Source organism: Malaclemys terrapin, chromosome 1, assembly GCF_027887155.1.
Source record: "Malaclemys terrapin pileata isolate rMalTer1 chromosome 1, rMalTer1.hap1, whole genome shotgun sequence".
Lineage (NCBI taxonomy): Eukaryota > Metazoa > Chordata > Testudines > Emydidae > Malaclemys > Malaclemys terrapin.
The window spans coordinates 88383967-88409356 of record NC_071505.1 but is presented as its reverse complement, the minus strand read 5'-3'; the positions used below and the strand labels follow the sequence as shown (position 1 = coordinate 88409356).

At 45.0% G+C, this 25390-nt stretch overlaps 1 protein-coding gene across 1 annotated transcript in view; it reads left to right on the top strand.

The window, feature by feature from the left end:
- The window catches only part of GRIN2B (glutamate ionotropic receptor NMDA type subunit 2B), a 270066-nt gene that overhangs the window by 121459 nt on the left and 123217 nt on the right, over window positions 1-25390 (top strand). The gene's annotated exons all lie outside the window — the stretch shown is intronic.

Below are 25390 nucleotides of genomic sequence, written 5' to 3'. Positions count from 1 at the left end.
AAGTCTGTGTGCACGTTTCCAAGGATGAAAGATTCCATGTGTGTGTGACAAGAATGGATCCTATGGTTCTTAACAGTGTCTCTTTGCATAAAAGAGGATATAACTCACACCCGCTCAAGGTGCTGCTCTGTCCCCTTCTAATAATGGCTGGGGCACGCATAAAGGCTAATAAAACCTTGTCTAACAGACTTGGGTCTTCTAGCCCAACCTCTGGAGGCTCATGTATTTAGACCCAGAAGGTCCTGGGTTTGACACCCCCCCCCCCCCCCCACTGCCAACAATGCACACGGTGGTCGGGGTAATGAGCAATATTTTTATTAGGTATTGATATGGCCCCCATTACTGTAGTTTCGAAGTGCCTCACAATCTTGAATGTATTCATCCTAACCATACCCCTGTGAGGTAGGGAAGTATTATCCCCATTTACAAATGGGAAGGGCACAGAGAGGGGCTATGTGACTTGCCCCAGGTCACTCAGGATGTCTGTGGTGGAGCAGGGAGTTGAATCTCAGTCTCCTGAATCCCCAGGCTAGTACCCTAAGCACTGGATTTCCTTCCTCTTCCCATCTCTGCCCCCCAGAGCATCAGTATGTTATACCAATCCAGGGAAGGAAACCTGAATTGGGAAGTGATGCAAAATCCTCATCTGGCTTAATGGGTCCTGGGGGGGTTGGGTTGTCATGCTCTAGTGACTTGCTGCTCGGTCTGTGCATATAGACATCCTTGGGTAAGTTGTCCTTTTACTGCTGGTGGACAAGAGGGGAATCCAGCTTACACTCTCCAAAGGGGGTCTCCACAAAGCGCATGCATTTTTGTCATTTGCCTTGATGTAAATATCATGGCACAGTGAAAATATGGTAGGTCAATCAAGTGTTGTCACTGGGTGGTCTGCATGTTCTGATTCATCAGGTACAATTTGTACCAGATGTCAAAGTCTGTCTAGAGCAGGTTTGTAGTATGTTTCTGGGACAATCAGGGCTTGATTTTTCAGAGGTGATGAACACTTACAGATCCCATTGACTTTAGCTATAGTGTGTGCTTCTGAAAAATATGGCCCTTAATGACTATGGCAGGTACTTCATTGTAATTGTTGATCAAATTGCATGCCACTTACCCAAAGCCTTTTGGTTGTGCCACAATTCCTAGTTCACACTGGTAAAGAACCACTTACCCGTAAGCCCCTGCATTCGGATCATAATAGGATCAAATGCAAATAGGACAGGAGGCCCCTTGTTCATGTGTAAAGAGGAATGGAGGGTCTTCTCCAGTTAGTTCAGGTAGAAGGATAAGTAAGGACGTTTCCTTACTGGACAGTATCATTGAATCATAGAAAAAAATCAAGAGAGAAAAGATCTCCCTTCATATGCTGACCACCCCTGCAGCCATCCTCCGTGTCAACATAGGATTGTTTCCTTCACTGCTTTGCCCAGTGCAGTTTTCTATTGCCCAAGTAATAGGATCTTAAGGGAAAAGCCTTCTCTTTGTCCCTCTATTTTTTTAACTATTCTTCCATTTCCTAATTCCCCTTTGTCTGCACACTCCTTGACCATGCTGCCAGTTCACATTGTCTAGACTTCCTCTTCTTAATCTCTTCCAGTCTGGCTTCTGCCTGCTCTGCTCCCCTGAAAACTACCTTGACTATGGTCATTAGCAGCCTCCTCCCTAGCTCAGGCTTCCCTATTCTTCTGTATTTCTTCTCTATTCTTCTTCTGAGTGATGCAGTAGGGAAAGTTTTAAATCTAATGCATACAAAGTTACCAACCACAGCATTAAGGTAAAGCTTCTTGATCTACATTTTCAAGTGACTAGTGATTTTCGGTTCCCAACTGGATTCACCTTAAAGAGGCCTGATTTTCAGAAATTGCTGAGCCCCAGTCTTTGGAAAATCAATTATCTTTAATATGTATCATGTTGGACACCCCAAAATGGTGGCAGCTAAAATCACTAGTCACAGATGAAAATGCAGACCTCTTCTCCTGGCCTTCAGTGTGACTAGTGATTTTAGCTGCTGCTGTGTTTGTCTAGTGTTCTCTTATAGCTGACACATGCTCTGCTAATCTTGATGTCCCATTCTTCCATTTCTCCCACAACTCTGTTTTATGCTTCAATATTTTGGTGCCCTCTTTGAGACACTGTAAAAAGGCCTGATTTTCAGAGGGAGGGTGCAAGCTCAGCCTTTCCTTAAAATTGGGCCCCTTTATGGTGTCTTAAGTTAGGCACCTAGGACCTTGAAGTCACTTTTTAAAATCGTGGCCATAAATATCTGAAGGTACCATATGCCTTTGTTGCCTCAACTCAAAAGTTATGTGAATATGCGAAAAAAAGAAGGTGAGAGACCTTGTATGCCCCCCAATTCTCTCACACTTAAGGCCTGATCCAAAGTACACTGAAGTCAATGGAAGTCCTCCCATTACTTCAATGGGCTTTGGTTCAGGCCTTTAAGTTTCACTGCCTTCAATCCTAAACTTTGAGCACATGCTTATAGCTTTGTTTAACTGGGGCCCTAAAGTCTAACAACCTGTTCATTTTTCATGGGTACCAGATAGTAAATAAAAATGTATTTTTCTAGTTGCTTTCATCTCAAAGGATCCTATGATAGTTATACACTATATACAATGCAATATGAGGGAGCAATATATGAATGGATTTAAAAAGTCAGAAATGCTTGGGATTGGACTGCAGTTTCCAGAACACTAACTGCAGGGTGTCAATGGACCCTTGCAGTCAATGAAGCCATCTACAGCTTGCAGTTACCCACAACATGCCTAGGCAGAGTGGAGAAATATATATACATGAGCATGATGGGTGCGGGTTAGCTACAAACTGTGCATGATCTGCTAATACTCCAGGGATCAACTGATAGCCCTGTAGTTAGTATTTCAGAAACTGCTGTCTAATCCAAAGTAGGTCCCAACTGCTTCAAATCCATAGCTGGGAGGTAACATGATGAAGGAATTTTCCCATTCTATCCTAGAAAGAATGACGCATCAAGCTAAAGAAAAGTTTAATTTAGTTCATCTTAAGCACATTATGAATTAAGGCTGTGAATTAGTCATTTCCCAGGGTCTGTGCTTGAATCCTGACCACTGCTAGCCAATCTATTTTTGTGAAGTACATGTAGCTCAGGATGCAGCCAAAATCAAATAATCTCTGTTTCTGTTGGCTCCATTAGTAGTCAATAGAATGGGGCAAATAACGGGGAAAAGGTATCTGAACAGTTTAGAGAATTAGAAACAGTATTTTGGTTCATCACGTTCTCTCACCCCCTTTAAGTTCACTGTTGCAAACATTTGTGCAAGCAAAATTTTGTGTGAATGAATGTCCATATGCAGAGTGCATCAGAAAAAGGATGGGCTCTCATCCGGACTCTTTCTTTCACCTTGTATGGTGCTAATAGTAGTAGTAGTCTCATGTAGAAACTGTAGTTTCCTGTTTACCTTGAAACTGATGCTTCTTTGAGGTAGGTTAGGGATGTGGGTCTTTGATCCTGATTAGTAGATCTTGCAAATTTCTTCCTAAAAATAACTACTGGTGAAATAGCTCTACTAGTTAAATAGGGAAATGTCACCTGAGAAATACTTGTCCCACATATTATAGTGGCCATTTTCTACATGTGGGGAGATTTTTCTCCTATGGATCTTTTTGTTCCTCTCTGAGAGGTTACTCTGGAGATAGCATCAAGTGCTTAGCTTCCTGATGGAGTGTTTGAATGCCACACTAGAGAAATGAGCTCTTCTATCAGCAAATGAGTGTAGTATATCAAAATGCATAAACATGTCTTGTATGGGTGGTGCACGTGAATTATGTAGTGGGAACATCAGTCCACCTGGTGAAGTAGCTAACTGTACCACCACCATGTACACATTCTAGGTTTTGCTTGAAGGGACTGGGCCCAATGAATTGGTTGATATTTGGATTATGTGATATTTAGATTCGGGGTCCAAATATAAACTGAAAATCCAAATGTCAGCCTTTTTTCTCATTCATTCCTATTAGTGCCAAGGGTTCAGTTTCTCTCTTAGCATCATGGAGAGGGTATCTGGGCACGGGTCTGGAAATCCAGAGTTGCCAGTCTAGCAAGGTTACATCTGACGATATAAAGCCCTAAATGGGATGGGATCAAGTTATCTGAGAGATCTCCTCTATCCCTATGCCATAGTACACCAGCTGAGATCACCAGACGTGAGGAGAGGGAGCTTCCTGAAGGGCATGTTCCGTGAAAGGCCCTCAGTTTTGGAACTCGCTTAGGGTGACCAGATGTCCTGATTTTTATAGGGACAGTCCTGATTTTGAGGCTTTTTTTAATATGGGCTCCTATTACCCCCCACCCCCTGCCCAATTTTTCATATTTGCTATCTGTTCACCCTAAACTTGCTCCCCATTTTGTCTGCCAGAGCCAGATTTGTTAACCTTCCAGGTAGGCTGCAAAGCCTATCTATTCTCTCCTTTCTCTAAGGCTGCTGGGGAGGAAGTGGACTAGGGTGGATATATTTATGGGAGTCCTTTGTTTCTTGTGGCTTTAATGTGAGAGAGAGTTGCCCAGGATGGATGCCTATCGTTAGATTTTGGAAATGTGAATACATAAATAAATAAATAACACAGGCATTCTTGAGACTGGAGCTTGGGGATGAGTCATGGGAAAGAAATATTATTTCTGGGACACATGGTTTCACGAGCAGAAGCCTGTTCTTTTTGTGTGGTTGCTCATGATCACTGGGCAGTATACACTGTATTATTATAGAGACTTCCATGAGATCTGGGCTGTTTCTACTGACTGGTTGCTGTCAAGGCTGCTTGTGAATGCTGGTCCATTACTACTAGTTTGTTGTTGTAGGGCTACTAATGAGTTCTAGACTGATTGGCTTTAATAGTCTTTCATTTAGCACCAGTCTGCACACATCACTTTTCATTTTAATAAAGAGAGTACTGAAGCATTTGCTTTGGAATGAAACCCAAACATGGGATTACACTGACTGTGCAAAGAGATATAACAAAGAGGGAAAAGGCGGATTCAAATTCCCATCCTTTAAAAACAGCTGGTAAACTGGATTGGTGTGTGGGGGTGTACCTTTGATACCTCTACTCTGTGGGTGACATTAACTCTCGTCTCTGGAACCTCCCAGGCCAAGTAGTTCAGAAATGTATTGGGAACAGTAAACAGTTTGGAAATTCTGGCTGAAACAACTTGAACAGAACTCAATTCTTGCAGAGTCATATTTCCCTATTGGCACTTAGGAACAGGTTGGGGATGGTTGGTTGGATGCAGATCTTAAGAATCAGTGATCAGAGGGAGTACTTGAAATAAGCATGTATTCATGTATTTCTTCACTGGATGAGAATATAGACAGTTGGGATCCAGATGTCTCTCCCTTAGGGTATAATAGACTTAGTGACCTGTGTCCTTTGGGATCTTGTTTCAACCCTGTTGGCTGGAAGCAGAGAACTGGCCGTAACCTTCCTGTACCAGCCAGTTTGATTCAGCACCCCGGAGAACTCTTGTGGTAGCAGGATTTATGGCAGATGCCCTGAATTGACTGGGATTCATTCTCATTGCTAGAGACTGCATTGTGGCTAAGTGTAGGCAGGAGAGTAACAGTTGGATGTTTCTTGAGGGTACCGACAGTGCTCAAAATGTGTGTGTGTGTGTGTGTGTGGGGGGGGGGGGGGGTTAGAAAGGGATCAGAGACTTTTTCACAATAAATAAAAATAAAATAAAATAAAATTCTAGTGTGTCACTGAGAGGAGCACTTCAGCACTGCCTTTTAAAGCCGCTGCTCCCAGATTATGATAGACCCACTGGTTCCTGACATGTATATCATGCCACTTGTGGTGAACTGGAGGGCATCACATTCATGCCGTTTCTTCCCTTAGACTTTCATGGCTAAAAACGCTGAGCCAAATTAATCTTTGGTGGAAATGCATAGAAGTCAGTTGATTTACACTAGGGATGAATTTGGCCCATTCATTCTCAAATGGTCGGAGGGATACCCATGGCTAGGAGAGACCACTCATTTAGTCAGTTTTTACTGGAGGCTTCACTTTTCTTTTTAACCCAGTCCTGGGTACACCAAATGATATCTGCCCCCTTCCCCACGCCGATTGTGGTGTTTTCCTATACACATCACCATGTTGGCTCTACTCAGGGCTTCTCTTATATAGCCCCTATGGTGCTCTCCTATGTAACTATACATGCTGGATTGCCAGTCCTGGGGGGACTAGGGTACCTATGTATGTAACATACATACCCTGGCATGGTGCTCTCCTTTTTAGCCTGCCCTCCAATCCCTACCCCCGACACAGAGCTCTCCTGCATCCCTCCTCTTACCCCATCCTCCCAAAATTAGAACAGATACTCTGTGCCAGATTCAACCCAGGAACAATCGCTTCCTTTAACTGTAATGGGAGTCATGCCAGCTTGTCCCAGGACTCAATTTGGCCCTATGTCTTTCAGGAGTTCAGAGCAGGGGTCTGGGGTGGAGGCTGGAGGAGGAGTTGAGATGAAGAGGAAGTGTCTGGGACGTTTTGTTTTGTAGGGCTAGATTGCGAATCCCTTGTTCACAAATGTGCATGCTTAGTCACACAAACAATCCCATTGAAGTTAGTGGGGCTACGCACGTGAATAACTGTTCACTAATGGCATGGAGGGTTACACAGTCTAGTCCTTAGAGAGCAGCACTGCTCACCACGGGGGAGAGGGTGACTGAGGATGGGCTAGATGGAGGCACTGAGCTTTGGACTCCATCCTTAGCTGCTGAAATGGAGGAGGCACTTGGGGATGTGATGTTTAAATCAGAGGCAAAGGGAGATTTGGGGGAACGGGAGGGTGTTGGAGCATGATTATCACTTGACCTTTTAGAGCCTCTGAGCCGGGGTCTCGTTAGCAATTCATTATGTTCCTAGCAGTTGGCAAGTCCGGCTGCCCTCAGGCTGGCACCAGATTCCTGTGCCATGCTGTCTGGTTGCACGTGGAGTGACTGCTGCTGACAGATTAGAGATCCCTGCTGTTGAAATCTGTTCACTCCTGTCCTGTTTCCAGCAGCAGCCGCAGCAGCCGGCTGGGGGCTGCCCAGTGCCTTCCATGTCACTCATGGGCTCTCTCCCTTTTTTTTGTCATTGTCTCCCCCGTCCTCTCTTGCTCACACTCTCTTTCTGTCTCTATAGAGCCTTGGGAAATGGTTTGCTTCCTTCCTTTTGATTTTATTTTCCCTGTCCATAACTGTATGGGTTTTCTTTGCCCCTACCTTGTTTGTTTATTTCTCAGAGGGAGTTCACTTCTGGTCAAAGGTGCTGGATTAGCAGCCATGGGGCCTAACATCCCTTTTTTATGCACAGAGCAAGTGCAGCATGGGAGAAAATCATTCCGATGGCTGGTCAGAGTGGAGTCGGCTTCTACAGCCCTCTGTCCCATCACCAAGGCGTATCCTTCCTGCCCCCTCTCAGGCCTTGCATTTGGATGGTTGCTAGGTTACGTTTTCAGGTTTTGGAGGATGCTGAAGAATGCTCTATAATGGTACCAACACACACGCAAAGCCACAGTATCCCATCCCTCTCCCAACAAAGCCACCACTGGCCTGACTTAAAAACATCACTGCAGAATGATCTGCCACAAGCTACTCCCCTCCCTGTCTCCTGTTATGCTGTCTAGGGGAGCCATGTGAAGTTTTTACATTAAAGTGTGTTAGGGCAGCGCGGGGGGCTGAAGCCCTCTATTTGCTCTCAGGAAGTGTACAACCTGGGCAGCAGCAGTACAAGCTTTCTGCCCATCTACCGCTTTTAGCAATGTGCCTTAACTCTGCACTGGAGGGGTTATCGCTGGGGGAGAGAGGAGGACTTCAGTGTGTCTGTACCGTTCAGTTCTTGGTCTTTCTGATAACACTGCTTGAAAGAGAAGAAAATACTATCAATTGTGATATTGGGGTTTGTGCTGTGGATATCTCTCCATTTGGAACCAGACTGAGACCCACTCAAGTCATTTCCCATAAACCACCCAGTAGGGAATGAATTTTGGTCTCTACCAACAGTAGCCAGACTGGTAAAATTTCCATTTCTCATTTCCAGCCCCCTGAGCCATCCAGTGCTCCAGAACCAAGTCCTTTTAGTGCTAATACCCTGGAACTTAATTTGCTGCTGGTAATATGCTTTTAATATGTGAGTTCCAGTTCTTTTTTCTTGCAACATGAAGTCAACCTAAGCCTTTCCTCCGAAGTGTCCAGGGAGAAATTGGAGGGAGCAGAATACACAAACAAGGAACAGAGGTATCCCCAGTGATCACAGGCAAAATGCCTTTGGAATCCAGTGAGTGTTAAAGTACTGTATGGACTGTGATGACATGCAGGGCTGGCTCCAGCATTTCTGCCACCCCAAGCAAAAAAAAAAAAAAAAAAAGTCGCGATCGGCAACGGCAATTGGGGGGGAAAAAAAAAGCCGCGATTGGCGGCGGCAGTTCAGCGGCAGGTCCTTCGAGTCTAGAGGGAGTGAGGGACCTGCCGCCCCCGAATTGCTGCAGGTGCCGCCCCTCTCCCTTGGCCACCCCAAGCACCTGCTTGTTAAGCTGGTGCCTGGAGCCAGCCCTGATGACAAGTCAGTGCTTGGAGATAGCAAAACATTGGAGGTAAGGTGGGGAACACCTCCTTTCCTTCAGTTGAGTGACTGCCTGCTTATTATCTTACCATATCTGGGCTCTATGCATCAGGTACCTACAAATAAATGATTAGCTATTTACAAACTCATAATTAGATTCATTAAAGAACATATGCACTTTCTGGTTTTTTAAATTGAAATATTTTTTCCCCTAGACTTAATGTTCTTACTATCTTTCAAGTTTTAAAAATAGGTACTGCTGGGTTGCCATGGCTCCCCGTGCAACTCTGAAGCAGCTTTCCCTTCCCTTTGATGCAATTTCACTTCAAAATGTGGTTTGACAAGACACCAGCTCAGTGCGTCCCCTAGTGGCTCAGTCCTGAGGGGAGACCCTGATAATATTCATGATCATTAAAAGATCCTGTGGCACTTCTTGCAAAGAGTTGAGGTGTTAACCCTGAAGTGTCCTGGGCAAATTTTCATGTGATTAATGACATTGTGCCATCCTAAATTCCCCCCTGCAGTTTCAGTTGGGATACATCATTCTTTTCCAATTCTTATCCTACACGGTTGTGTAATGTTGCTGTGCCCTGTTAAACAGCTGGCACATTCCTCTTCAGAGGCAGCTGCAATTCAGTGGGATATGAATTTGTGAACTGATTCCTGCTTTATGGCCCCAGTTCAACAAAGCACTTATGCACATGCTTAAAATTAAGCATGCACTTAAGATCTTTGCTGAATCAAGGCTTATAGCAACAATGTGTAGAAGCTGCAGATAACCTTCTGAAGGCCATTCCCTCCCAAATCCCTGCTTTATGGATTGGTTTGAACCAAAACCCGGGATCCAAACACCCCCAAACTTTGGAAGTATGTAGCTCAGTTTATGGACCAAGATCCAAATGTAATGGCTGAATTTTCTCTCTCTAATGGGCTGAACTGGATTTAAACACCCCCTCAACTTTGGGAAATGTCACAGTCCAGAGTCTGTAGTTCACATCCATCTTTACTGGTCTATTTTCGAGCAGCTCGAGCTTTTTCAATACATTTTGTTTCAGGCTACAACTTCTCATGTACATTCTCAGCCCAAAGGGGAATGTTTTGGAAAATCTGAGCAAAAAACAGTTCTCCAATTTTGAGTTATGAGAGTGTGAAATAAATGCATTTGTTCTGCTTTCAAATAATTATTCAGCATAAATAACTCAAAAATGGCTTCCCTTTCAAACTTCAACCTTAGTGTGTATGTAATGCTCAAACTAAGGTTGGAAAAAATGGATTTGGGAAATAGTTATTACCATTTGAAGACAATGTACCTTGCCTTACCGTAGGATTTTTAAATTTTGCACTATACATGCATTGTGTGGTATATTTTAAAAAACATTTGCTTGAACAATGCTATTGAATTCTGATATTATTTGTTATCTGAAATGTGGATAAAATTGTAAAATAAAAATCAGCATTAACAGAGCTCCATTTAATTATTTAGTCCACCATCCTCTCACCTATCGTGTAATATCTATTTTGATTTAAATAATAAAACAGTGCCTAGACAAGGCTGCAGGTGCCCTAACACGTAATTAATATTAAAATGTAACCCCAGCAGCATTAAGGAATCATTCAGGCAGAACTCTTCCTGCCAACCACCTACAAAAAAAGCTCCTTTCTACTCCTATTAAGACATTCCTTAGCATGTTGTATCACATTTAAAAGGCCCCCACACCTGTCTCGGTCAATTGAGCAAAGATCACAAGGTGAGGGAAGCTCATCTCTGCAGGAATATGCTATGGAAAATGTTTGAAAGGCAAAGTTTGTAAATTACAGTTGGCATTTCTGAGCCTCTGGAAGGTGGCTGCCAAGTTGAAGAGGTTCATAATTGATGAGATAGGCGGTCTGGGTGAAGACTGGAAACCATTGCCAGACTGTAACGCGACTTCCTATCTGCATTAATTGCGGGTTAGCAATTATTAAAAACAGATGAATGCTGAATGTTTTAATGTATTCATTTTAATATAAAATGTTACAGTTTTCTGTATGGTTTCTAAAGCTGTATTAAAATGAGATGGAAACAAGTTTCTAGTGTTGGACCCATGGTATTGCTAATGTCATAAATGAAAGATGGCTGCCTCTAGCAGGAGTGTCAGTGCCTTACGTTTATTTGTGATAGACGATAGTATTTTATTTTTACATCTTTTATCTGTAATTCCAAAGCACTTTACAAACTACAAAGAGATGACTTAATTTATCATTGAAATCCAGCCATCGTTGGGGTGAAATATTGCAACTGTTTAACAATACACCAAAGGAAGCAAAGACAAATACCACATCCCATAGAAAGTTCAGAGAGAATTTAGATTGGCAGTTGCTAATTGCCAAAGGTGGTTTTTGGCCAGGGCATCAGGGATCTTTAATGACCACAAGAGATTAGTGGCAGGAAATTATGACACTCATACTTCTGGTATGACTGTACACAGCAGACCACAAGCAGTTCTAGAAATGGTCTCAGAGAGGAACTGGTATTGTTTCCTAAGTACTGTGAAGTGAGGTACAGAAAATGAGCTGATTCTACTAGTAGCTGAATGTTGATGAAGGAGGCACAGGGGTGGAATCACCGTGGCATATCACAGTAGCACCTGCAAGAAGAAATGTATAGGAAGTGTGGTTGTTCTGCAGCTGGGGAAAAAGCAGCTGATCCACGAAGAGAGAGAGAGAGAGAGAACTGCAATGGAACAGTACAGGTCTGTCAGTGGATATGGCCACAGATAACTGCAGCCACATGAGTAGCAGGGGAAGGGTTTATTTGCAGGCAACAAAACTCATGACACTTGTGCAACATCTATCCTATGACAGGATAAAGGTCAAAAAAGGGACATGCTTTTCACAGAATTTTTGCTAAAAATGATCCCCTTTTCCCTCTTTTTTTGGACCAGTTCTACCTGTACCCCCCAAATACCATTGGTGTGTGTGTGTCAGGGATACACATGCAGTCACCAAACACTGTTCACTCACCTCCAAGAAATGCCATATGCGAAGGTAACGTCATGTAAGAACCATGAGGCAAACATGCACCGGAAGCACGTATAACCACAAGAAATGCCCTCCAGGTGATTCGCATGGATAACCGCTGTGCCCTGATGCATCCAATAGGAGAGATAGGGAATGGGGAGAGCTCAAGCAAACACATGGTGGTGAGTCACAAAGTTGCTGGTTAGGCCAGGAATAAAGATGCTCACCAGCAATACAGCTGTTCTGGGGGACCACAGAGCCACCGCGGTGGAAGGTATAGAGGCCAAGGAGATCACAGCCAAAGGTGTTTTTGCATAGATCAAAACGCCTAGAGGCTGCTCTGCATTGTGCACTGCTCGAACCTTTGCCAGATGTGCGCTGTTGAGGGAGCATATGGCATTAGGGTTTCCCCCTGACCATTCCCTCTTTGCCTGAGACCATTACCCCTGTATTCACCGAGTTCTGTGGACATGCAACCCCATCCTGTTTCCATTGAGTTAAAGAAAGCACAGTAGTGCCAGGCTTTTTGTGCTCTTTACACCACTCTACTCAATTTATCTCATCCCTTCCCTTACATGTGGTGTAATGGATGGGATTATTTTGGGCCTGTATTTGCAGATATATATCAGGGTGTAATTCTTGCTGTGAGGGGGCTTCTTGCCTTTTGGAAATGCAAGTTTATTGGATTGAGTGAATGAGTGTAATATAGACAGAACAGAGTTGAATGTTACCTGATGCTCTAAAAAGATGTTAAAGAGTTACAAGAAATGTTACTTTTTTAATTGGTTAGGGAGAAATGTTTACTTACAGATTTATATTTATTTCTGTAAGTGATTTTTCACTGAAAGCTCGAGTTTGAATTGGTTAAGGAGTGAACTTAGTAAGGCTGTGGAATTGATTAGGGAAAGTTTATGATAATGCCATGAAATTGATTAACAAGAAGTTTTGGCAGAGCTAGATAACTGACTGAGGAGAGGGTGCAGCGCTGGCAGTGCCATATTTGTGTTGTCACCAATGGGTGGCACTGGAGGTGCCGTGTAACTCATTAAGGAGTTTTGTGTTTAGTAATAAAAATAATGCCGTGAAGACTGGTTTTTTTAAGAAGGGGTTTTAGAGCCAGGGCCGGTGCTACCATTAAGGCAAACTAGGCGGTTGCCTAGGGCACCAAGATTTGGGGGCTCCAAAAAGCGGTACCCCCAATTTCTTTTTCATAGTGTTCCTGGGCTGGGCTGCAGCGCAGTCGCTGCTCCACTTCTCCCGCCTCCCAGGCTTGTGGCGCCAATCAGCTGTTTGGCGCCGCAAGCCTGGGAGGGGAGGAGAATTAGAGCGGGGGCCATGTGCTCGGGGAGGGGGCAGAGCAGAGGTGAGCTGGGGTAGGGAGCTGCTGCACGGCTCCCGGGGAGGAAAGATGCCGCGCCTCCCCCCTCAGGGCAGGGGGGGGAAGCTGCCGTGGGCGGGAGGCGCCTCAGGGCGGGAGGGGCGCAAGGTGCAAGTTTCGCCTAGGGCGCAAAACTTCCTTGCACCAGCCCTCTTTAGAGCAAAGGAAGTGAAGGAGCACGAGGGTGAGGTGCAGGGCCTTGACTTGGAAGTGATCTCAGTGCCTAAGACAGAGGTCCGTGCTGGTATCCATTTTGAATCTAGATGGTTTTCACTATGACTCATGTGTCTAGTTGTGTTTTTTTTTTTTCCTTCCGAGTCTTCCATGCCTCATGAATTCAGGGAAGGATGTTGCATCTCCACACTCAGCTGCCCCAGCCATTAGTCCGCAGAGTGGAAGTGTGTCAGGAAGGCCCTGACAGGAGAGAGAGTAAAAAAGGGAGAATGGGGATGAGTTGCTGAAGGAGGAGCGTCTCGAAGAACTAAATCACCATTGGGGCAGGCTTAGGGCACGCCCCGCAAAGGGAATGCTGAGATAATATTGGTCTCTGCAGATGCCCCATTCCTTATATGGTGATGGCTATGGATAGCATTGCATCTTTGTGCCATAATGTTGTGCTAATACGATGGCTTTAATTCAGAGCCCAGCTTTTCCGCTTGTGTAAATTAGTATATATTCATTGGGATCAGTAGAGCTGAGGGTCTGGCCTATAAACATTATAATAAAATTGGGTGGTGGGGGTAGAGTAGAATTCCTAAAGGCTTTCATTACTGTCAGCCGAGAAGAGGGGAAAACTCAGTAGTGGAAATGTACCATGTTTCTGACAGAAGCTTCTTCTGGATGCTTCACAAAGCATTACAAAGAGAAGTGCTATTATTAGTTATTAATTCTTTGTATTATAGTAGCACCTAAGGGCCCCAATGGGCCATATTTTTATGGGACCTGTAGAAACATATATCGAGAAACAGTCCTTGCCCCAAAGAGGTTACTATCTAAATCTGAGAGGAACTGGGATGTGTGACTGGTTTAGGAGGCAAAATCAACCGGGGATGCTATAAAATTCACATAGCTTTCAGTCACAGTGCTTTGGGCTGTGATATTTGGATGGGAGACCACTGAGGGCAATCCAGATGCTCCAGGAAGAGAAGGAGATGACTCAGTATTGCAGGTGGTGCTATGGCTTTTAAGTGAGCCAATGCCCCACTGTGGAGTGGGGTGGGCGAGTGCTGTTTGTCAGTAAGTATGCATGCCTCAGACTGGCTACCTTGGCAAAACACATGGACTTAGGCAGTGGCGCTGGAACACTTTTTATAGTGTTGGTGCTGAAAGCCAGCTAAGGAAACTGTAAAGCAGTGATCTCCAAACTTTTTACCTCATGCCCTCCCCTTACCCCTGTCCATATCCCCCACCCCCCAGAGCTGTAGCTCTGGGAGGGAGGGACATGAACAGGGGTAAGAGGACTGAGGCTGCGGCCACAGCTCGGAGAGGGTGCAGGGCTGGCAGCCGGGACCCCGGACGTGGGGCCAGGAGCAGAGCACTGGGCGCGGGGCTGGCAGCTGGGGCCAGAAGTGGAGCCCCGGGCACAGGACTAGGAGCTGGGTCTGGCAGACAGGGCCGAGAGCAGAGCCTGGGGCTGGGAACTGGTGCCGGCATCTGGGACCCTGGGAGTGAGCTGAAGGTGCTGCAGCACCCCCACACTCCTAGTTTCTGTGCCTATGGACTTAAGATAAGCAACATGTGCTCAAATGGGGGGAAATGTAAAAGGATTGGGGAGGTGCAAGCAGGGAGGGGAGAAGTGAGGTGTTCCAGTCTGTCAACAGCTGTTGGTTGTCCTAGAGGAGCAGGCATTGAACCATTATGAAAGAGATTTGGGTTGGTGCGAGGAACCATGAGATACTGCTCCCACCTCTCACTCCTCTGTCCTAAAAGAACCAGCAAAATCTCTCTCCCTGGAAATAATAATAATTTTTCCACCCTGCTGCCGAGCACATGGGGGCTGGCTAATTTGTGCAGGTGAGTGGGTGGAAGGGACTTAGTTTAAAAAGGGTTTTGGGACAAACATAACTGAGTCCATAAGTGGTCAGAGAGCAAAATAATAGAATTAATTCTGAGATGGGTGGAGTCACTGGCAATGCTGTGACCTCCCCTCCTTCATTTGGTGCTAATGGGCTCCCTCATTGTTGGTAGTCTCAGAAAAGAGGTGGAGCGTGGAATGAGTATGGAAAATGAACTTTTGTCTTGCTCTCAGAGGTGGTCTCTCCAGGTGAGGGCTGAGGCCCATCGATTGCCAAGGGTTGATTTGAGAGGGAAGCTTGTGTTGCTGCTGCCCCAGCTGTCCCTGTTTTGTGGATAATTGCAGGGCTTCTCCAAAGCTGTCAATCAAGCACTGCAATTCACTAACCACCTGTTTGAAAACAAGGTGAACATTCTGGAGACAGACCTGCAGAAATGTGACTTTTTGTTCCTAGGTGAATATTCACAGAGCAAAGACTAAAAATTGTGTACTGAAATGCTGGCATTTCAGCTCTGGGGGCGGGTCTCATACATCCAAGAGTGTGCCCACTGCACATTGTGTTCTTTCTTGCTGACCGTTCCCCACCGCCTTGTGTGTCTTTCTTACTTCCATCTCTCTCTCTCTCTGTGCCTCCTACCTTTCTCTTTCTCTCTTTTCATAGGTGATTTCTTCTCTACAGGAAAAATAAATCTTGTTTTAAAATGAAAGAAACATCTCATTTCTCCCACCTCCTTTCTTTCTTCTCTTTCATCTCTCCTTCCCATTGAACTGTTTGAAGTAGCACAAATTCCTGAGAAAGGCATTTTTTCCCTTTGAGCTTTGCTTCTGCATCCTTATTCATTATATCTTCTCTTTGTTATTCTCCCCCCTCCCCGCCTCATTTCTCTGTTTCTCTCTATCTCTCATCCCTTCTTCAAGGCACTTTCTTAATTAATATGTTAATTCCTAACCCAGGGTTGCTCCTTGCAGCTGGAGCTGTTCGCCAAGAAGAGTAAAGGAGGAGGGAGGGAGAATAGTTGGAGGGTAATTTACAATTGGACTGGACAAAGGATATAATGTAGGGGAAAATCTTGCATTTGCTGAGGGTGATGAGAGAAAATCTATGGAGATGGAGATAGACTAGATGACTTAACAGTAGAGCTGGGTGAGAAAAGATTTTCCTGTCCCATGAGAGTACTAGCGATGTCAAAATCTCTTCCCATCACAAAATAAGACAAAATGTCAAAATCTTGAAAATTTTCATGAACCAATAATCTGGAAACAAATTTCAGACTGTGTCAATCAAAACATTTTGCTTCAACAATTTTCAAAACTGTTTCAATTTGACCTTTAAAAAAATTTAACTACAATTTCAAAACAAGTTGTTTGGAATTTAAAAACAACACATCTTCTTTAGAAAATGTTGAAATGGGACATTGAGGCAATTTTGAACCTTTTTTCACAAACTTTTTGAATTGAGACATTAGTCTAGACCAACCCTTTCCTTTCAATGGTTTAGGGTTTGACAAATTGACATTTTCTGACCAAAAATGTTTTGTTGGATAATTTGTGACCAGCTCGGTGTAATATGCTGGCAGTGTTACCTGAAATGCCCTGGCCTGTTATAGGTGTTAACTCTGCTGGGAAAGACTCAAGCGGGTTCTACCGATTCACTGAGCATGTGGATACAAGGGAGGTGGGAGTGGCTCTCTGGAGGGAGAGGAGGTAGGGTGTGGGCTGAGCAGTCCTGAGAGAGGGACTCTAGAGACAGGAATGTTAGGGAGGTTTTGAGCAGCTGTTTATCTTAGTTATTTTCTTTATTAAACAAGCCAAATCCGCAAAAGATGTGTGCACTGTGTTTACAGAGCAGATTGGGAAAGGTGCCTGCTCATAGAAGGTTTTTCCATTTCATTGATTGGGGGGTTGGGGTTGGAGAAGCACAGCACAGGGCTGTTCGCTGTACTTCTTTGTTCTGAATGATAAGCTTTGCTCCTCATTAGAGTTGCCTCTTGTTTCATCTGGGTGGGGAACACTGTATGAACAGCCTTTGCATGTTTTGGTATTTTTTGCTTTTGGCTCAAAGCCTGCAATGTGAAAAAAAGAGTTAAAAACAAATCACAAGTAAACAGTAACCTGTTTTCCCGTCAGAAATTATCTACGTATTCAGATCTTTCTTCTGCTTCAAGTGAAAGCTCAGCCCCTGTCCCCAGTTAATATAGGGTGATCAAGACTCCATGCCTGCAGAAACTGAAGAGCAGGTTACAAAAGATATTAATGGGATTCGTGTTGTGAAATGCAAACAGAAGTGGAGAAGTCAAAGAGATGAGCCAAAGGAACGTTTCTGGCCCCAGTTACTGCCTCTGTGATTCTGCAGAGCAGGTGGGAGCTGGGAGCAGATTATGGAGGCAGGGAAACTCCGTAACTGGGCAGCACAGACCAGAGTTGGGAAGGACACAGAAAGGGAAGGTCTATAGACTGCAATGCAGGTCTAAGCTGGAGGATACGGGCAAATGGGGAGAACTTCTGTATTTTGTTCTGGGTTCATGCAGCACCTAGCACAACGGGCTCCTGGTCCATGACTGGGGCTCCTAGGTGCTACCCTCACCCAAATAGATGATGATAATTAATGAATAAGATAGCAGGGAAGGTCTGTGTTGGGGAACAAAGTGTAGCGGTGGGAGGATGAAAGATGGGAGAGAAGAGGAACTCTCACTATGTATGTGTTATGATACAGTCTTTAATTGCACACACAATCACCTACTATTTTATTTACAGGACTCCTGCCTCGTTCAGTTCACAGGATGGATAGTGTTCAATATTTTATTTTCTCCTAGTTGTTCAGTATGTGGCCCTTGGCCCTATTTACTGTACACTAGTCCAACCTGCTTTGAAGACAGAATTATTAATTTCCTCATGGGCTTTTCTATGGCGCTCAGCACTACAGTATCTGAGGACTTCACAAACATGAATTAATTTATGTTCACAACCCCCCTGTGAGGCAAGGGAGTGTTATTCCCATTTTACAACTGGAAAACTGAGACACAGAGAGATTAAAAGTGTCCACTAACTTTGGGTGTCCAGTTTGAAAGGCCTAGGACCTGATTTTTCACCGTACTTAGCATTCGATAGCACTTAACCTTAGCCATGAGACGATCCTTTCCCTTTTGTAATCTCCTGCCTCCTTCACTACACGCCTTCCAGCTTTTGCAACAAATGAAGCAGGGGTACCAGAGACAACAGTCTCCTTAACTACACAACCCTGACTCATCCCCAGAGCAGGACTTGTGCACTGAATGAGGCAGAGATCCTGTGGAAAAGAAACAGTATGTGATCATGTAATTAAAGCCTGTCTCATAATGCATATGCACAAGAGGGGCAAATTAAGGTTGCATAAGCAGATTTAATTCTGGCATTTCCTAACTTCTGAGTGCTTGACTTTGCAACTTTGATAATGTTCTTTTCATGTAGTTTGTTGTGTATAATTTCCTATGGTTTTAAAAAAACAAATGGAGAAAACAGAAATTCTATCATGTAGCATCATATTGACACCTACATGGTACATCAGCAGGGTTGGAACCCCTTAGGTCAACTTCTCAGACCTCTGCTCCTTGAGCAAACGAAGTAATTAATAGCAATAGTAGCTTGTCATCTTCTATGTAGACCAGCACTTAGAGCAGGATGACACACTTGGGTTTCACAGGTATTTGCTGACAGCAGAGGAACAACAAGATTGGGAATCTTAGATTCCACTCCAGGCTCTGGAGGGGAGTGTGTCCTAGTAGGCACAGACTCTTCTACCGCCTCTCCAACCTGTCCCTGTCCCAGTCCTCTCTCTTCCTCACCTTGGCTCCTCACCCAGTCCCATTCTTCTTACCTAGCCAGTCCCAGTTGTAATAGGAAGAGAGCCTGAGACATAAGTCCAGTCTCCACCTCTCAAGCTTCTCATCCCGGTCCCAGTCGGCTTGCCCAGCCATTTCCAGTCTCCCACTGCTGCAACTCACTCTCCCAGTTTCCATCTCCACCCCCTGCCTCTAGTCCCAGTCTGTCTCCCCCTCACCTAAGGCTCCTTATCCCAGTTTATTTCCTAACCCCTCCCAGGTGCGAATCTTGTCCTCCCTGGATTTGAATTGGGTAGCTTCTTCATTCACGCAACCTGGGCCAAGTGGAGAGAGGAGCATTGACAGCATGAGAGAGAGAGAGTCTTCTTGCTGTCAGTTCTGGTGCCCATACCCAGACTTGACACTAGTCCAGCCCATGGTAGTCCAGACTGCAATTTCGGGGAAAGTCATCTTGCTCAGCCCTTGGCTGGAGCATGTTCAGTATGTATGGAATATTTGATGTTTTTAGCTGTGAAGCTGTAGCATGTCTCTACTGAGTCATATGTGAATCGTGGTTTTTCAAAGTCTTATAACTTGACCAAATTTGGGCAGATTTTCATAGGGATGGGAGAAGCCACATCCCTGACATAGAGGCCATCCCCTGGCCAAATTTCAAATCCCTGCTCCAAAGCATGGAGGAGCTAGAGCTTTTCAAAGAAAAAGGTCTCAAGAATGTGTTAACATGGGGAAAACAATGTATTTTCCTCTAGCCTCATTCTTGGAAACAGCTGAACTGCTTTTGCTGAAATATTGAAGAAATATTCAGCCTGAGGCAAACACCTTACATGGAAAATTTCAGCTGGAATGGTTAAAGTTTTGTGAAGTTATAATAAACTGAAAACAGGGTCTTTTAATGGGAATTGTCAGGCAATCTCATTAATAAGCTGTGCTACTAACCCCACCTATAATACTGCATCCACCTGAATAAGTGAACTTTTGCAACAATTGCCAGGACAGGTATAGTAGGTCTGTTCAGCAACTGGGCATGTCCTTATACCAAGGGACTCAACCTGTGCCTTAGTCTGTGGGCAGAGGAATGATTTGATTTATTTATTGAAGTTTGAGTTTTATAAAGGACACTTTTAGAAAGTGCCCATGCCAGGCTTTAGGCACCTTTAACACTGCCTTAAAGATACATTCACACAACAAAGGAAAATCCAGTGCCAGTCGTCAGCATGGAACTAAAATAAACCAGCCAAATACTTAAAGCAAACAAATTAAAACAGTGGAAAAAATCCAACTCGTAATGTGTCTCTGCATCTACCTGCTTTACTCATGGCTGATAACTTGTAGGGTCCTAGTTTCCAATGTTGCCCCCATCCAGAGAGGTTTAATGCTGCAGTTCATGAACCAGTCTCACACATTAAACATCTCATCTGTAGAGAAACAGCAATGGAATTTTTCTTTCCACTTACTGTACAAAGATTCCAGGAGCTCAGCAGTGTGGCAAGGTCACAGCCCCAGAACTGATCCCGGGGACTGAGGTGAAATACTCTCTCACCCGGTTAGGTGGTAAAGGTGGGTGGACAGAAAGGGCAAATGCTTCAGAATTTTTCTTTGGGGTGATCAAGGCAGAGACTCCCAAGACCTCTGCAGGATGATTGTGGTATATCTTTCAAAGGGTCATTAGTGTGCTAAGGTCCTGAGGTCAGGGCTACAGGGAAGTGGCAGATTAAAATATGGGACTTTATTCTATGCCAGCACTTGACAGGCAGGGGTTATTCTCCCCCTTGTGGGCAGGGCAATTCCTGCCACCTATAGGCATGTTTGCCAGAATCTTTATTCACAATGAGCTCAATGAGACTCTTAACACACAACTTCCAGGGGCTACTTGTACCCAGGGACTGATCAGTTGGTAAGAGCAAACGGGACAAATTCCCACTTTTGTCATAAAAGTGGGGTGCAGCGGAATGTGCAGGGGGGCAGGCAGGGCTCAGGTGAGCAGCGAAGCCAGCCCCAGCCTCACGTGGGGAGCGATGCCAGGCCTAGGCAGGGAGCAGGCAGGGCTTGGGCCAACCCCACGTGGGGAGGGGGGCTCGGGCAAGAGGCTTGGGCAGCCCAGGGTAGGGGTGGGATGAGGGCTCGGGCTAGCCCCATGCAGTGTCCCATTTTCCCTTTGGGAAATAAGGTCACCATAGTCCTCTGTCATCAAAAAGGCCAAGGACTTGAATGGGCAATAATACTGAACTACCATCTCTTGACTGGAGGTTGCCCTATCTGATCGGGGTGGAGCGTGTTAGTGGGCTGGTATGGAGGAATCTTCCACGGTCACTGCTAGTATTGTACCTCTCTTGGGAAGAAATACAGGTCTCCAGGGCCTTTAATCTGGCTCATTACATGAGCACTAAATATACTGATTTTTATTTTTTAAGAAGAAACAAATGCAATGTTAGCGCCTGAAATGATCTGAGAGAGGGCTGGTGCCTGTGGGGCTGCATGGATTCGATTTCATTGCTCTGTATTTACCTCCCTTTCCCCTTTCTGGAAAGGGGACCATCAGATACTTTGTTAAATGGATTGAGAGGTCTGTCTGATTTTACTGATGTTCCTGTAAATGCCTCCATGTTATTCCTCCACCCAAATTCTTCTGAGAGATTTTTGTGATGGCTCTTGGGAAATCAGAATGTTATCAATACCTTGGTGTTCAGTGGCAGGCCATGCTCTCTACTGGGAGTCCTTTAGAAGGAATAATTGGGATTAATATGATGATGTTTTATAGCAGCGAGTGCCCTAATCTTGGAGAATATAACAATCATCCGATTAATTTAGATGCAGGCTATCAAGTGGCATGAATTCCTAGCTATAACAATCAGATGAGCTGGAAGCATGGTTTCTTTCTCTGGTGCCATCCCTTTGTGACATGGAATTTATTTGCTTGCTAACAATTCTGTGAGGTACTATTGTTTGTACACTTTCGCAGAAAACCTTTCTCTGGAGACAGAGTTAAATTCTGACCTAATTTACACTGATGTGAATCCAGAATACCTGTGACACTACAGAGATGAGTGCCACATAAGTACATAAACAAATAGAGTTAAGTGGAGTTATTCCAGATTTACCCCTATGTGACTAGATAACAAATCTGGTTCTGAGGCACTAACAGTGGAAGGAGAAATGGGTGAGCTAGCTGAATGCAGGAATGTGCTTCTTGTGATTGGTTCTACTGGCTGGCTTACTGCATGCTTTCTCATCCTGGCGGGTAGCAAACAGGTGTCAAGGGAGGGTGGTGAGTAGCCATCCCTTCTGGTATTGCTAAATGGGAAGAGGTCCAGGCTAGATCCCAAATAGATAGGATGGGAGATCGCAGGCTGGTTCTGGTGCGAAAAAGAATGAAAGCTCCTCACTTGATTGAGAACTAAAGCTGGTTGGAAAAATTCTGACACAACATTTTTTCGTTGGAATTCAACAAATCATCACAATCAAAACCTTTCGCGGAGATGTTTTGATTTTGACATAGTCCGACAGAGCCCAGGCAAGGTTCCATCAGAAACCTGCCTGGTTTCTTGCCAGCTCACCTGCCCAGCTCCTCTGCAGCCCTCTTGGCAGCCTGACGGGGCGCTGAGAGCCTAGAAGCTCTGGGAGTCCTGGCTCACAGCTCTTCAGGAGTCAAAGCTCCTAGGGCTTCCAGTCTGTGAAAATAGGGCAGCCCACCAGGCAGACTGCCCTGGAGTCCAGGTGCCATTCCCTTTTGTGGACAATTTAAAAATGTTTGGTTTCCATTCCAGATTGGAACAAAACCAAATTTCAAGATATCAAAATCCTCCGCAAAGTGGAATGACTTTTCTCCGCCCAGCTCTGTTGAGAAGCATGAGTTTGCTACATCTGCGAATTGTGCGCATAGCGAGTCTATACGGAAACATCCTGTTGTTGTTCCTTCGTCCTTCCTCCCTCCACTTGTTTGTCTCATCCATCTGTTATGTCTTGCCTTTGATAGAGCTGAGCAAATAATTGATTTTTCGGTTCAGTGGCCGAAATGGTTTGTTTAGAAAATGTCAAAATGAACAGTTTCTCTTTTTTTTTCCAAAAATTTTCCTATTTTTTTTTATTGGGCTGAAACTACTGGCTGAATTTGACCTGAATTTGCAAATAGTTTTGATTGCCCCAGAATGGCATTTTTTGGAGAATTTACTATTAGATCAAATTATTTTGTCCATCTGTAGTCTTTAACCTTTTTTGGGTAGGAGCTGCCATTCACCATCTATTTGTAGGGTGTCTGGCGCAATGGGGCCCTGACTTGCCTGAGCCTCTAAGGGCCAGATTTTCAAAAGAATTCAGCTCCCATTAAAGCCCCTAAATAAGGGTCAGATTTTCAGAAGTGCTCAGCACCCAGCCCCTCCCATTACGACACTTGAGGCCAGATTTTCAAAAGAGTTCAGCACCTATCAGATTCCTCTCTTTGAAAACCTGGCTACTTATTCTGGTGCCTATGTGGAAGTTGAGCTGTTTTGAAACTCTGGCCTTAGGTGCTGCCAATGTGTAAATAATGAGAGAATTCCTGAGTGTTCAACTATATTTGCGAGTTAGGGAGCCAAATTCTCTGCTGGCACAACTCTATCGCAATCGGTGGGTTACCTCAGTGGAGAATTTGGCCCAGGACATAAACATGGAGGAGTGTGCAAGAGGGAGTTGATGAGTGACTTGAGGGAGTTTGTGTGAGTGAATCTATGAATGTGAGGAGGTGTTTTGATGGGAACAGGACTAAGCATGCAATAGCGGATTTGTGAATGGTGAAAGCGCAGGTGTGAATTGTGAGTGGGTGTGAATGAAACTGGGTGTCTGTGGGTGGGTGCGTGAATGAATTCTGGGAGTGATGGGTGCGTGATGTGGCAGTGGGTGAATGAGCATGTATGATAGAATGTGTGAGTGGGTGGACGAACATGCATGAGAGAATTATCAAATTGTTGCCCATATGGCTGTATCAGTATGGGCCTTGAATGGTCAGTGAGGCAGGTTTTCTCCTGTCCTGGTCACCATGTGAAGAATGTGGATCCTGAAACTTATGCTTGGATTTATGTTGTAAATCCATCAGGGACTTCTAGACAGCCATACCTGAGCACTGGATTAACTCTTTAGCTATGCAGGACATTACAGCCTCCTGATTCTCACTAAGGTTTTCTGGAGAAGCTTCCAGCAGTTGTCAGTTGCGGCAGGGCAATGAACCCATTTACATCTGGGTAATAGAAACTATAAATATTACACCATTGTCTCTCTCTCTGTCCATCTCACTCTCTCTGCCATGCTCACTGTTGTGTCTTTGCTAGCCCTTTCCCTCTGCCACTTTGAGCTAGAATGGACTTTCCTGTTACAGCATTGATTCTGCTTTTAAACCTAGTTAGCAGTGCTTTTGCTCTTAGACTGATCAGTACTGTAAAGAGATTGCATTGCCACTTTGAGAAGGGGAAAGGCAAGGAGGAAGGGAGAATGGGGGAAGGGCCATATTGCCCTGGAGAAGTGCAGAGAGTTGGAGTAAAAAGGCCACCAATGGGTGGGGGCTGGAGGATGCGTTGACATGAGTGTTGAGGAGAGAATGTGTGCTACAGGGAGATAGTCGAGCACTGAGGGAGAGGGGACTGTAGATAGAAAGCTGTGAAGAGGAGGCAGAAATATAGAGGAAGGGGAGGATGCTGTTTCCCAATTGTCCCTCTTGTTGGGACCCCCATTCCTCTCTCTCCGCACGGACTTGCTGTGTTCTCACTCTTTGACTGCGAAGAGTTGGCATCAGGAAAGCTGCCGCCAGAGACGGAGGGGGAGGAAATTGTAATTCATATGAATGGGACAAATCCCACCTTGTTTTAAGCATCTCTCATCAATGCTCTGTTTGGTTCTTCCTTTCCCACATTGTAGATCTCTGCCCCACTTTGACCTATGGCAGGTTGAGAGTGAGTGTGTGGGTGTGGAGAGAGCACCCCAGGTAGGACTTGTTGGCAACAGCTTCATTGGAGGCTCTGGGTGCATGGACGGTTGCTGATACCATCCCCCCATTTATTAGTTATTGGTTGGTCTACATCTCATTGCATGGCATTCTCCCTCCAAAATCCGCCCTCTGTCCCAGGGGCATGGGACTGTCACTGGGCCTAGCATCAGCCGCCTCTGATTCCAAATGCACTGTTTTCAACCTTTAGCCTATCCTAGGTCTTTCACTGCAGGGCCTTCTCCCTTTGAAAACAATGTGGCCGGTTTGCCACCGTGCTAAACACCCACAATTCCAGTTGTAGCTGTGGGTGCTCAGCACCTCTGAATGTCAGGCCCCAAATCCGTCTAATCTTGGTGAGTTATTATCTATCTCTACCCTAGTCCTACGACACCTATCCCTGTGTAATCACCACTCCTCCTCTGACGTTTAGTTCTCTCTGATGCACGCTGCGGGGGGGGGGTGCTCTTTCCCCATCTCCTACCGGGGCCAAGCTTCCTTCATGAATGTTTCCCATTTCCCCTGCTGATTGCATCCCTTTTTCTGGGGGAGGTTGCATGTGCTTTCCCCGTGTCGGTGTAAATTACTGGCATGTTCCGTCCCCGCCCCGGTCACATCCTGTTCAATAACCCAAGAACAAAAAGTACTCA